Source organism: Sus scrofa, chromosome 4, assembly GCF_054392235.1.
Source record: "Sus scrofa isolate SSC_HxYL_T2T_F1_AM1 chromosome 4, Sscrofa_HxYL_maternal_Yorkshire_Landrace_v2.0, whole genome shotgun sequence".
In the NCBI taxonomy this organism is placed as follows: domain Eukaryota; kingdom Metazoa; phylum Chordata; class Mammalia; order Artiodactyla; family Suidae; genus Sus; species Sus scrofa.
Window position 1 is genome coordinate 65,630,734 of NC_139386.1, and position 14,307 is coordinate 65,645,040.

Here is a 14,307-nt window from a genome sequence, read left to right on the forward strand (position 1 = left end):
CCTGTTGGTACATTTGTATGTCTTTTTTGTAAAAATGTTCATGTCCTTTGCCCGTTTTTTTTTTTTAAACTATTGAGTTGAGTTCTTTATATATGTTGGATATTAACGTCTTATTAGATAAATAGTTTGTAAATGTTTTCCCATAATGCAGGGTATCTTCTCATTTTTTTTTTTTGCTTTGGTTTTGTCCCTGCTATGCAGAAATAAGTTTTTAGTTTGATGTAGTCCCACCTGTTTTTCACTTTGTTGCTTGTGCTTTAGGTGGCATATCGAAAAAATCGTTGCCAAGACTCATGGTAAGGAGCTTTATTTCTATGTTTTCTTCTAGGAATTTATGACTTTTGGTTTGACATTTGAATAATTAAGACATTTTAAGTTTTGTGAATAGTGTAAGGTAACGGACTGGTTTCATTCAATTATACTTTAAAGCAATGTTTCAGGATATGAGCAGTATTCAGCATGTATTAAAACCGTAAAACATTCTGTTTAAAAGGACCTCCACGATATTAAGATGACATTTTCATGACTTCACCAATTCTGGAATGATGTTTGTACCTTGCTGATTGTCATAGTTCTTTCCACTCTCCCTAACTTATACAGGGAGATTTCATTTTCCTGTGTTACAAGTCCATCACAGATCTAAGGAACCGTCGATTGGAAAGGTCCCTGAAAACCCACTTAACAATCATGACCAGTAGTCCCTTTCACTACTATTTACCTTTCACTTCTAAAACAGCCTAAGTGTCCATCCCATCACCATCACTTTGATGTCCTATTGCTCCCATTCACCTCTAAGTCTTCCTTATACACTGAGATTCACCAGGCCAACAAAATGCATTTCTGTGCTTTATAATCTTAAATGTGAATATACTATACATTCTCTGAGTTCAGTGGTGCTAGACTTGCAAAACCCAGAGAAGAATACTCTTAAATAACCTCTGTGACATTTTCTATTTTCTAATATCTTTGAGAAAATGTGATGCACAGAAGGCCAAGAAACAGAAGAAAAAAGACAAGTATGCTGTTTAATAACTATTGTATATTAACATGTGGATAAAGTGGTAATCTTAGCTATGAAGTCACATACTGCCAGTGCAATTTGGAATTTAAAATTAGCGGAGACTATAGAAGAAGATTGATGGTGCTATTGGCTTAAAGTTCATCTATAAAAAGATACCCTGCTTATGATATTTTTCTGCTTATGCAGTAATAGCCATCTTGAAAGAGATCATGTTTTCTTCTCCTGAGTTGACCTGCAAATAATTTGGTTTGGTAGGCCACTTAAGCCATAAAGTGCATGTCTCTTAGTGGGTTTTTGTTAATGGGGATTTAATCTTTGAGCAAGAAAATGATAAAATTCAACCTTAGTGAGCAGATCAGAAAATACAAAGAGTTGATACTGTGCAGAGCAGTACTAAATCTTTGTTATCTTTGACCGTGAAAGACCATGATTAAGTAAACCTCAACCACCACGAAGTGTACAACTCAAATAGTTCTCTCGTTTTCAGTCCACTCATTGTTACCAGCAAATTCCTCTTCAAACAGCCCTATGTTCTAGCTTTGGGTTTGGAGACCAGTTGGATCTTAACAGCATTTTTATATCTCCAGATGAGAAAGAGTATAAATTCTACTTTTAGTTCCTTGGCTTTTTAAATGAGAACGAAAGTACCTAAAGTAGTTGTTTACTAAACTCAAATCTACCACTTCACTGGACAAAAACCTATCTATTAAGATCAGAATTAGACTTGCAAGAACTACAAAGCAAGAGGAGCTATACTTAGAACATGTATAAAAATACCTCAAATAGCAGAATCAGTTCTGGTCAACCAGAAATGACAGATTTCCTTTAAGTGATCTACTTAAATCATAGCAAGCCAAATGCATAGGAGTCTTTTCTAGAGATCCCATAGATAACTAACAGCAAAAGGAAGTGATAAACTTTAAACTTATAGACCTTCTCTCTTAAAGACCTTCTTTCTTCCTTTACCTGCTTCTCTTCCCTACATACTCCTCCCACAAATGTGTATCATTATTACAAATACACGTAGACACAAACCTGACTTGACCCCAAGCTCCTTGCAGGTGGGGTCAGTCATTTGCATTCATCTCCTCTGGAGAGTAGTCCATATGGCACAGGTTCTGTAAAAATTCTTCTGATGAGTGAAAGAATCACAAACAAATGCTAAAGCAAAATGAGAGAAAAGAAAGAGGAAGAAAGGGGGAAGAAGAGGAAGAAGAAAAATAAGAAATAATTATTTCCTTTAATGTTCAATCCAAACTTCTTTTTCTTGCATTCAAGTCATATGAAATCTCTCCACCCCCTCCAACTTAACCTTGCACTTAGAAATTTTTCAAAACCTTTCTCTAGTTTGTTTGTCTTAATCAAAATGGGATAAACTTATACCAACTTCTTGAAATATTCTTCTCTTAGCTTGTATGGCTATTAGAAGTCCTTATATTTTGTTCAAGTATTTAACCTATCTTTTTCAACAGAATGAACACAATTTCTCTCTCTCTCTTCTGAACTCCAGTGATTTGTAGTTTTCATTCTCTTTAGACCTTGAGTGTTTCTCTCATAATTTATACATTTAAAGAGACATTTAATACTTGATCCATATCTCTTAATGATCTAGACTTAGGAAAGTTTCTCTGAATATATAGCCTGCCACACTGCTAGAAATAGCAGCATTTAAATTTATCATACAACTCATGCATCTGTCTTTTCCCCCATTTTTATTTTTTTGAGGCAGAGGTCAACCAGCAAGTTAACATATTCTTATTAAATATCTGCAACACACCAGAGATTCTTCCTTGCACTGGAATTTTGGCAATGAGCAAGACAGATAATATCCATGACTTCAAGAAATTTGCTTTCTTTTTGTAGGATACCAACTGCAAACACAAAAACCAGTAAGGAAATTCACTAGTCTTCCAGGCTGCCATACAAAATACCAGAGACTGAATGGTTTAAACAATGGAAAGTTATTTTCTCACAATCCCAGAGGTTAAAAGGCCAATATCAGAGTTCCAGCATGGCTGGTTTCTGGTGAAGTTGCTCTTCCTAACCTGTAGACAGCTGCCTTCTTGCTGTGTGCTCACATAGGGGTAGAGGAAGCTTCTTCTCAAGAGGCCACAGTCCCTTTGGATTAGGAACTCACCTTATGACCTCATTTAACCTTGATTACCTCCTAAAGATGCTAGCTCCAGGTACAGTCACCTCGAGTAGGGCTTTGACATAATTTAAGGATATGATTTAGTCCATAGCAACAACTGTCAGGACTAACTGATGCTGTCAAGAGGATTAAAATAATCGAATGATAAAAGAGCCTGGTAATTATTTTAAGCAGGTTGGTCAGGATGACCTCTCCGAAGAAGTGATATTTGACATCCAAGGGAGAAGAAAGTAGAGAAGGTATATCTTAGAGATATTAGAGAAGAGCCTTTCAAGCAGCAGAAATTGCTAATGTAAATGCTCTGGGACAAAAAAAATAGTCTGTGCAACAGATGGAGAGAAAGTCTGGCAGGGCTGGGAAGTAGTGAACTATCAGTATATCCTGAGATAGTATGCAGGGGGTCATCATGTGGAGCTTTGCTGAGAAATTTGGATTTGATTCTTGCAGGGGGAAACCATTAGAGTTAGGAGAATGACAAGGTATCATTTAAGTTTTGGATAAAATCTCTCTGACTCTAGTGGAAGACACATCCAGAGAGTCTACAGAGAAGACAGAGATATGGTTAAGAGACTATGGGCATGTGCCTGGTTAGAGCTGATCATAGCACAGCAAGTGGACACGGTGGAGGTGATTGGATTTGGGATGCATTGAGGAGGTAGGACTGAGAAGATGTTGATGAATAGGATGTCAGTTTTGAGGAATAGACAAGAATCAAGGATGATAGGTATGAAGTGGAAATATCCAAGTGCCTAGCAGTGACATTCACCAATCAGAGTAATTCAGATAGGAGGAGTTTTTAGGAATGCAATTCTGAAATGTTAAGTTTGAGATGACTTTCAGAAACTCAAGCAGAAATGTTGGTTTATCAGTTTGATTTATGAATCTGAATCTCAAGGAAAGATAAGGTTAGAGATGTGAGTTATTTTAGGATTTTTATTTTTTCTATTTTTATTTACAATGTGCTGTCGATTTCTGCTGTAAAGTCCAGTCATACATATACACATCTTTTCTCTCACATTATCCTCCATCATGTTCCATCACAAGGACTAGATATAGTTCACTGGGCTATGTAGCAGGATCTCATTGCTTATCCACTCCAAATGCAATAGTTTGCATCTACTACCCCCAAACTCCCAGTCCATACACTCCTTCCCTCTCCCCCTTGGTAACCACAAGTCTGTTCTCCAAGTCCATGAGTTTATTTCTCTCTATAAAAAGGTTCAGTTGTGCCATATATTAGATTCTAGATATAAATGAAATCATATGGTATTTTTTTCTGACTTACTTCACTTAGTACGAGAGTCTCTAGTTCCATCCATGTTGCCGCAAATGGCATTATTTTGTTCTTTTGTATGGCTGAGTAGTATTCCATTGGGTATATATACCACATCATCTTAACCCATTCAACTCAATGGACATTTATGTTGTGTCCATGTCTTGGCTACTGTGAATAGTGCTGCAGTGAACATAGGGGGACATGTACCTTTTTGAATGAAAGTTTTGCAGAAGAGTGGGATTGCTGGATCATTTGTAGTTCTATGTATAGATTTCTAAGGTACTGCCATTCTGTTCTCCATAGTGGTTGTACCAGCTTACATTTCCACCAACATTGTAGGAGGGTTCCCTTTTCTCCACACCCTCTCCAGCATCTGTTGTTTGTTGACACGTTAATGATGGCCATTCTGACTGGTGTGAGGTGGTACCTCATTGTAGTTTTGATTTGCATTTGTCTAATAATTAGGAGAGGTTGAGCATTTTTTCATGTGCCTATTGGTCATCTGTATATCTTTTTTAGAGAAATGTCTATTCAGGTCTTCTGCCCATTTTTCAATTGGGTTGTTTGGATTTTTTGTTGTTGTATAAGTTCTTTGTATATTTTAGAGATTATGTGTTTGTCAGTGCATGGTTTGAACTATTTTCTCCCATTCCATAGATTGTCTTTTTTTTTTATGCTTTCCTTTGCTGTGCTAAAGCTTGTGAATTTGATTAGACCCCATTGGTTTATTTTTGTTTTTATTTCTGTTTCCTTGGGAGACTGACCTAAGAAAACATTTGTAAGGTTGATGTCAGAGAATGTTTTGCATAAGTTCTCTTCTAGGAGTTTTATGGTGTCTTGTCTCATGTTTAAGTCTTTAAGCCATTTTGAGTTACCTTTTGTGCATGGTGTGAGGTTGTGTTCCAGTTTCCTTGATTTACATGCAGCTGTCCAGGTTTCCTAGCACCATTTGCTGAAGAGACTGTCTTTTTCCTGTTTTATATTCTTGCCTCCTTTGTTGAATATTAATTGACCAAGGTTTCTGGGTATATTTCTGTGTTCTCTATTTTGTTCCATTTATCTCTATGTTTTTGTACCAGTACCATACTGTCTTGATTACTGTAGCTTTATTACATTGTCTGAAGTCTGGGAGAGTTATACCTCCTGCTTGTTTTTTTTTCCCACCCCTCAGGATTGCTTTGGCAATTCTGGGTCTTTTATAGTTCCATATAAATTTTTGGATTGTTCTAGTTCTGTGAAAAATGTCGTGGGTAATTTGATAGGGATTGCACTAAATCTGTAGATTGCTTTGGGTAGTGTGGCCATTTTAATGATATTCTTCCAATTCAGGAGCATCAAATATCTTTCCATTTCTTTTAATCCTCTTTAATGTCTTGATTAATGTTTTATGGTTCTCTGCATATGTCTTTTATCTCTTTAGTCAGGTTTATTCCTAGCTATTTAATTGGGGGGGGGTGATTTTAAAAGGTATTTTTATATTCCTTTTCTACTACTTCATTGTTAGTACATAGAAATGCAACTGATTTCTGAATGTTAATCTTGCTACTTTGCTAAATTCATTGATCAGTTCAAGCAGTTTTTGTATGGAGTCCTTCAGGGTTTTCTATGTATTCTATCATGTCATCTGCGTAGAGTGACAATTTTACTTCTTCTCTTCCAATTTGGATACCTTTTATTTCTTTTGTTTGATTGCTGTAGCTAGGAATTCCAATACTATTTTGAATAAAAGTGGTGAGAGTGGGCATCCTTGCCTTGTTCCAGATTTTAGCAGGAAGGCTTTCAGCTTTTCTCCGAGTATTATACTGGCTGTGGGTTTGTCATAAATGGCTTTTATTATGTTAAGATATGTTCCTTCTATACACACTTGGATAAGAGTTATTATCATGAATGGCTGTTGGATTTTGTCAAATGCATTTTTGTGCTGTCTATTGAGACAATCGTGGTTTTTTACTTTTCTTTTGTTAATGTGGTATATAATGTGGAATGATTTGTGTGTATTGAACCATCCTTGTAAACTTGGGATGAAACCTACTTGGTTGTGGTGTATGATCTTTTTTATATGTTATTGTATTCAGTTGGCTAAAATTTTATTGAGAATTTTTGCATATATGTTCATTGAAGATATTGGCCTATAATTTTCTTTTTTGGTAGTATCTTTGGTTGTGGTATTAGGGTGATGGTGACTTCATAGAATACTATTGGGAGTGTTCCCTCTTTTTTCATTCTTTTGGAAAAATTTAAGAAGGATGGGTATAAGTTCTTTGTATGTTTGGTAGGTTTCACCTGTGAAGCCATCTTGCCCTGGACTTTTGTTTGCAAGGAATGTTTTTATTACATATTCAATTTCATTTCTATTGATTGGTCCATTGATTTGTTTCTTCTTGATTCAGTTTTGGAGGGCTGTAAGTCCCTAGAAAGTTGTCCATTTAAAAGTGTCACTTGTTGGGTTCTCAGGGAAGCAGATTCTAAGACAGATTTAATGTGAACAAGGTTATCATGAGTGTTTTCCGATCAACCCCTAGAAAAGGGAAGAGAAGAAAGAAGTCTTGAGCAAGAGGAGAGGTTAAGCTAAAATTTAAGAGGATCAGAGGAGTCCTAAAGAAAGAATGGGCCTCCAGAACACTTCTGAATGGAGGTAAATAGCATGCCCGCAAAGGCCACCACCTGAGTTAAGTCATTGACTGCCAGGTGACGTACAAAAGGACTGTCACTTTGATGGAGGGGGCTCTCTGAAGGTGAGGCCATCCCTGAAGATAGCTGACAACCTGATGCTGCTCTGGAAGCAGTGCTGCCAGCAGATGCCATAATAGCCCTTCATTCCTGAATTCCCCCCCACCCACCTACCCACTTAGAGAGTTATCAGCTTTAACTGATGTTGCAGGACAGGAAGCTGAGTGAAATTAACCTTGAGAAAGTATGAATAGAGAGGCGGAGAAACCTGAGGACAAAGGCCACAGACCATATCCTACCACTATTCAACCTGCAGAACAACTGCTCCCATTCACCCACATTCTATAATCACAGAAAGAACAGAGGTACTGCCTCCTGGTGGGTCCTTGAGTTTTCTAAGTTCATGGCAAACCAATAATCAATCCTGGAGTCCTTCAACAAAGAATTTAAAAGAGAGGGAAAAGGTATCCTCTTGGTCTTGATATGTGTAGTTTGAAAAAAAATACTTAAAAAATTTAACCTTTCTATTTCTTATCTAATATTAATTGGTATCATTTTCAAAGAAACCATAAGAGGAAAAATTGACAAAAGCAATGTGTCAGCATCTGACAGCACTCAATTCTACATCAGCAACACCCCTCTTTTTTCCATTATTGATACCTGATAGGAAAGACTTTTTCTATAATCTCAGTAACTCTCATCTGAGACCATGCCGCTACTCCTACAAAGGGCATCACTGAATTTTTCTTCTTTTTTTTTTTTTTTTTTTTTTCCATTTCAGTCGTTTCTCTTTGCACACCTACATTTCATTTTTATCCCTTTCCAGATTTTCTGGTTTTATGCCAGACAGCATCTAGACTTGTTGCCCCAATAATGTGTCACAGCAGTCATAACATAAACCAAACCCAACATTATGTGAAACCTTAATGCCACCATCACTCCCCTTTTGGAGGTCAGATGGTCAATTCCAGGCCTGTCCCAGAGGGTTTCAAACCACAATGAAAGGGGAGGTGGTTCTCTTGATCATTCCATGTCCACAATTAATGGAGTACTGCAGTGGTTAAAGCTTAGGCCTTGGGTACTTGGTAATAAACACAGGAGGGCAGATTATCCCTTGCGGGTTTCAGTATTATTTCACCAGTTTTAAAAGGACTACTTCAGAAAAACCAATGTCAGAAACAGACCGCGAAGAGGATTCCATCCGTGCTTGTGGATTCCTGCAGTAGCACGCCGGAGATGGAGGATACTTTTAAAATGGAATTTAATATACCTAGTTAAAATAAAACTCTAAAATAATGATAGGATTTGGGTCTTATTATTAAAATAAACTTTAAAAAATGTCATATACATTTACATTCTCTTTAAATAATAAACAGAACTCCTAAATTCTAGGGGCCAGATAAATTTCAAGAGATCTATTTTCATGTTAATTCTCTTCATTGTCTTTTTTCAAACAAGTTTCTTTCGTGACTTTGTACTTTTTTATGTTCTACCATGGAACTGGGAATTCTGGTTCAAAACCAAGGTGTTATCTTTGGCTCTTATCCCTTACCCCCTGGTCCTGCTATTTCACTTGAGCCTGCCTGTGGTACCTACGCTCCAAAGATGTCCACAAACAATCCTGCCCTTCCATCCATTTTCATGACACTTCTTTGAATCTGGGCTGAGTTCTGACTGCTTTAACCAAGAGAAGGCAGAGGCAGTGACATTATAAAGTTCTGAGGCCAGGTAATAAGAATCCCTGGCAATTTTTCCCTTTTCCATGAGTATTTTTGGGGATCCTCAGTAGTCAGAGAAGAGGTCCAGCTCCCCTGCTGGGGAGATCACATAAAGGGCATAGAGAGGAAAGGCCCTGAGATGAGTCCAAGAAGAGTGGGTCTTAGGGGAGTCTCCAGATAACTCTGGCGTCCTACTGACTACAACCTCATGAGAAACTTCAAGCAAGACTAGATGAATAACTGCCAGGGTAAGTCCAGTCAGTCAACACACAGAACCAGAAGAGACAATACAGAGGTTTTTATAGTTTGATTATATCCAATGTGAGCAAAATGTGATCAGTTGTCACCCTTATAACACTGAAGGGAGAGTAAATCTATGCCAAATCTATGCCATTTTCATGGATGGTAATCTGTAAATTTTAAACAAATATAACTCTGAGCAATCACAGAATGCTAGGAATTTTCTCTAAAGATGCATTCTCTTCTGGGGAGTGCAGGCAGAACACTTAACATGAGATCCACTCTCCACCAATTTTAAGTGTATAATATAGGATTGTTAACTCTTAAGTACAACATTGTAGAGATCTCTCAAACTTATTCATCTTGCTTAAATGAAACTTTATGCCTGTTGATTAGCAATTCTCCATTTCCCACTCCCTCCATCCTCTGGCACCCACCATTCTACTCTGTCATTATTCAAATTATACCGTATAATTATGCGGTATATGTCCTTCTCTGACTGGCCTGTTTCGCTGAGCAGAATGTCCTCAAAGTTCATTCATGTTGCAGGATATTGCAGACTTTTCCTCTTTTTATTACTGAATAATATTCCTTTTTAACATGTATACTACATTTTTGTTACACATTCATCCATCAATGGGCATATGGGGTGTTTCCACATTTTAGCTATCATAAATGGTCCTGCAATGAACATGGAAGTGCTAATATCTTTGAAATCCTGATTCCAATTATTTTGGATAAATGCCCAGAAGTGGGATTGTCAAATCATATGATGGTTCTAGTTTTAACTTTTTGAGGAACCTCTCTACTATTTTCTATAATGATTGCATTCTCAAAACTTCAAGATATTCATTCAGTCAATATATATGGAAGCTATCATGTACTAAGCAATGTTCCAGGTCCAATGGATATAAGATTTTTTTTAAAGGAGAAGGAGGCTACTCTCAGGGAGAATATAACCTAGTAAGGAGAAGCAAGACTATAAAAAAAAATAATAAAGTCTATATTGAAACACATTAACTGGAACAAAAAAAATCAAATCAGGATAAGTACTCTCCTAAAAACAGAGATGTGAAACTAATTGACAGGTGGTTATTTTAGATGGATGGTCTAAACAGGGCTCTCTGAGGGGGTGAAACCTGAGCAGTGATATGAATGACAAGAAAAGTCATCCATGCTTGTTGAACAGGAGGAATAGTTGGTTCAAAGTCCAGGAGAAAAAACTTGAAATATTTGAGAAAGGAGGGCTGCGAGGGGGGCCCAAAGTTGCTGAGGCTTATGGGTTTAAAAAAAAAAAAAAAGGTGGAGAACAGGAGAATTTGCACAAGTTAACAGAGGTTAAGAGACATAGGGCTTTGAAGTCAGTGTAAGAAGCTTTTATTTTCCAGTGCTGTAAGAATCCATTGTAAACTTTCAAATAAAGTGAAAATGATATGGTTTAATCTATTCTATTTTATTAACGTATAGTTGAATTACAGTGTTGTGCCAATTTCTGCTGTACAGCATAGTGACTCAGTGTCTCTCTCTCTCTCTCTCTCTCTCTCTCACACACACACACACAGAGTCTCTTATCATCCTCCATCATGTTCTATCCCAAGAGACTGGATATAGTTCCCTGTGTTGTACAGTAGGACCTCATTGCTTACCAATTCTAAAAGTAATAGTTTGCATCTACCAACACTGAACTCTTAAGTCCATCCCACTCTCTACCCTGTCCTCCTCGGCAACCACAAGTCTGTTCTTCCTGTCTGAGAGTCTTTTTTGGTTCTGTAGATGGGTTCATTGGTTCTGTAGATATTTTAGATTCCACACATAAGTGATATGGTATTTGTCTTTCTGATTTACTTAGTATGAGAATCTCTAATTGCATCCATGATGCTGCAAATGGCATTATTTTGTCCTTTTTTTATGGCTGGTAGTATTCCATTGTATATAGGTACCACATCTTAATCCATTCATCTCTTGGTGGATATTTAGGTTGCTTCCATGTCTCGGCTATTGGAAATAGTTGTGCTATGAACGTAGGGGTGCATGTATCTTTTTGAATGAAAGTTTTGTCCAGATATATGCCCAGGAGTGGGATTGCTAAATCACATGGTAGTTTTATATGTAGTTTTCTGAGGAACCTCCATACTGTTTTCCATAGTGATTGTACCAATTTACATTCTCATCAACAGTGAAGGAAAGTTCCCTTTTATCCATACCCTCGCCAGCATTTATTACTTGTGAACTCATTAATGATGGGCATTTTGACTGGTATACCTCATCTTTATTTTAATTGGCATTTGTCTAATAATTAGTGATGTTGAGCATTTTTTCATGTTAGGATGATCTATTCTTTAAAAGGTATCTCTAGATGCTGTGTCAAGTATGGATAATGGAGAGAGATGAGTAAGCAAGGATAGTGGTCAGGAGGCTTGATGAGGAGTCCAGGTGAAAAATAATAGTGACTTATTCTCAGGTGATGGTAGAGGAGATATAGGAACAGCTGCATGAATTCAGAAGTTACTGGGAAAGTAAGCTGTACACTATGGCAATATGGCCTGAAATATCATAGTAGAAGTGAAAATAAAAAATTAGAAATGTGGTCAAAATAGAGGGGTAAATCTGAAATGACTTTGAAGAGACATGGAGAAGATGATAAAGGTGAGAAAGTGGTTAGAAAGATTAGAGACAAGTAAGTAACGAGAGGTGAAGTGATCGCTATCGGTGCTGTATACCACAGCGGACTGAAGCATCATCTTAGAGGAAGGGATGCTGATTTTGATGGTGACCTTCAAAACAAGAGCTTCATAGAGTTCTGAGAAAGTGGAGATTGGCAAAGAGCTAGAGTAACATGGAAGTGACTACCAGGGGCCCGCAAGGTCTGAGTACTCCAAGTATCTGCCAGTTGATGAAAGGAAGAAAAGAATGGGTCATTCACTTGAGGGCCAAGCACAGCAAGGCAAGTTGTGTGGTTATTGATGTAGTTGCTGTTGTAACTTTGGGGTTTAAGCATATAGGAGAGTAACATATTAGGAAATTAGGGAGAAGACAACAAGAAAAGCAAATTGAGAAACTAGTAATATCCTAGAGAAGGTACTAAGTATTGAGATTGAAAATCTATTAAGAAGAGGAAACAAGAAAAGCAGAGAGAGTGTTTTATTAAAAAAATAAAAATAATAGAAAAGAAGTAATTTGAAAAAGAGCAGGAAATCCACTGAGAATAAGAGGAGAGAGGTGAATTTTATTTCTTGAGAAAAATGAGAGGTGTTTGGAGGAGTGACTATGATTCTGGTTACTAGGATTCTACCAGGAATCTTCAAGAAAGCCTCATAGTGAATCTATCAAATTACAGTGCAAAATCACAAAAGCTTTGGAGGTGGAAGGAGGGAAAGGAAGGAGATTTGAGAAAGTATAGGATGGAAAAGACAAACTGAAGGAAGAGAAATTCAAATAAATATGCATCCTGGATACTTTTTATTCTGTATCTTTGAATCGGTAATTGGTATTAGAGCCCTTCCAGCTGAGTGAAACTGCTAAATCCTTAAATCAGTTATGCCTTAAGCCTCCACCACAGTCCCTTGAAAGGATGTTTCCTTTCCCATCACCAGTATAGCTTGCCAGTATTTCATGGTGGAATATGGAAAAGGAAATCTTTTTTACCTTGCATATTAGAGAACTCCCTGAAATCCTCAGGGTTTGGTTTAATCACCATTACCTTTGTTCATGAGTACCCGGTACTATCTGAGTTCTGGCTCGCAGAGAGGCAGTGCAGTGAGGGCATCCAAACTTAGGAAAACACAAAATCTCCATTACTAACACTTGGCAGTAAATACTATTGGAGTTTTGTGTTTTTTTTCCCCCATGTGTTTTCCAAATTCCCAAAGAACATCAAATAAAAATTTTTATTTGATTAAATGAGATCAAGTTCATTGAATCACTTTTAGCCCCTGAGATCCCGCAACTTTTTGTAAAACTACAATGATGTACTTCATAAAATTAAAGAAACCCCATTAACAATATTAGTAAATGGGTAATGTGGGATTTATCTTTGAACAAATACTTATTAGAGACAAGACGAACTCAGACCTACTAGTAGCTACTCTTTCACTTAGTTTAGAAACTATCTCAGGCACATCCAAACTTTCATTTCATCTTGGCTCAGCAAATATTTCCTAAGAGAGACACTATGAATTCTATTTTAATATCAGTCGGTTTATAGATTTGGATAGGTAAAACTACAGCAAGCAGTTCAAAACATGGCATTCTTAAACAGGTTACAGATCCCCTTTAAATCTTTCTGGCACATACATCAAAGAATCAAAGAATCAGTATGCCACTGTAAATCCAGTAAATTTTGTCATTACCCTAGTTGTGGTATGATGTTATTTTTTTTTTCCCTTAGGCAAAATAAGGCAGTGTCATTTACATCTTCTGATTCCTTTCATTTTCTCTAAGCATGTATTTATGATATTGCTACTTCCACATTATCAACAGTTATTATGGGGAGTTCCCGTCGTGGCGCAGTGGTTAACGAATCCGACTAGGAACCATGAGGTTGCGGGTTCGAGCCCTGCCCTTGCTCAGTGGGTTAACGATCCGGTGTTGCCGTGAGCTGTGGTGTAGGTTGCAGATGCAGCTCGGATCTGGTGTTGCTGTGGCTCTGGCGTAGGCCAGTGGCTACAGTTCCTATTCGACCCCTAGCCTGGGAACCTCCATATGCCGTGGGTGCGGCCCAAAGAAATAGCAAAAAGACAAAAAAAAAAAGTTATTATGGATAAATAACACTAAAGAACTCCTGGCTTTTATGGTCAGTAAACTTAGAGTATCACATTCTATGGTTTATTAATTCAGGATTAAAATAGATGTAACTTTGTGTTACTTTATAATCTTGGTTGTCACGTTGGAGACTAGCATAATAAAAGTATATGGTACTATTAGACATCTGAAACAAGTATTTGTTTTTTAAAATACCATATAGTTGATAAAATTATGTCAAAGAAAAAATGGGTCACTTCTAGGGAAAAAAACTGTCTTTCATACATTTTATACCCCCTTTTAGAGGCTGAAAGTGCTCAGACTGCTCTGAACCCCCCATCATGAAAGAAACTATTGCAATAAGCTCATCCTTACTAAGAGGTAAGGTTTTCCATTCTGTAAGTATCTTTTCTTAACCTAAGTAACAGTGATCCTTGGAAATAGAAATAGTTTGGCCTTTCTTAGGCCCTCAAATTATACCTTGCAGAGC

At 37.2% G+C, this 14,307-nt stretch overlaps 1 long non-coding RNA gene across 5 annotated transcripts in view; it reads left to right on the top strand.

The window, feature by feature from the left end:
- Positions 1-14,307, top strand: part of LOC102160880 (uncharacterized) — an 83,513-nt gene that overhangs the window by 24,738 nt on the left and 44,468 nt on the right. For all 5 annotated transcript variants that reach the window (XR_014843668.1, XR_014843669.1, XR_014843670.1 and 2 more), the window contains exon 3: positions 14,122-14,198. This is a non-coding gene — a long non-coding RNA (uncharacterized LOC102160880). The remainder of the gene's footprint in view (positions 1-14,121; positions 14,199-14,307) is intronic.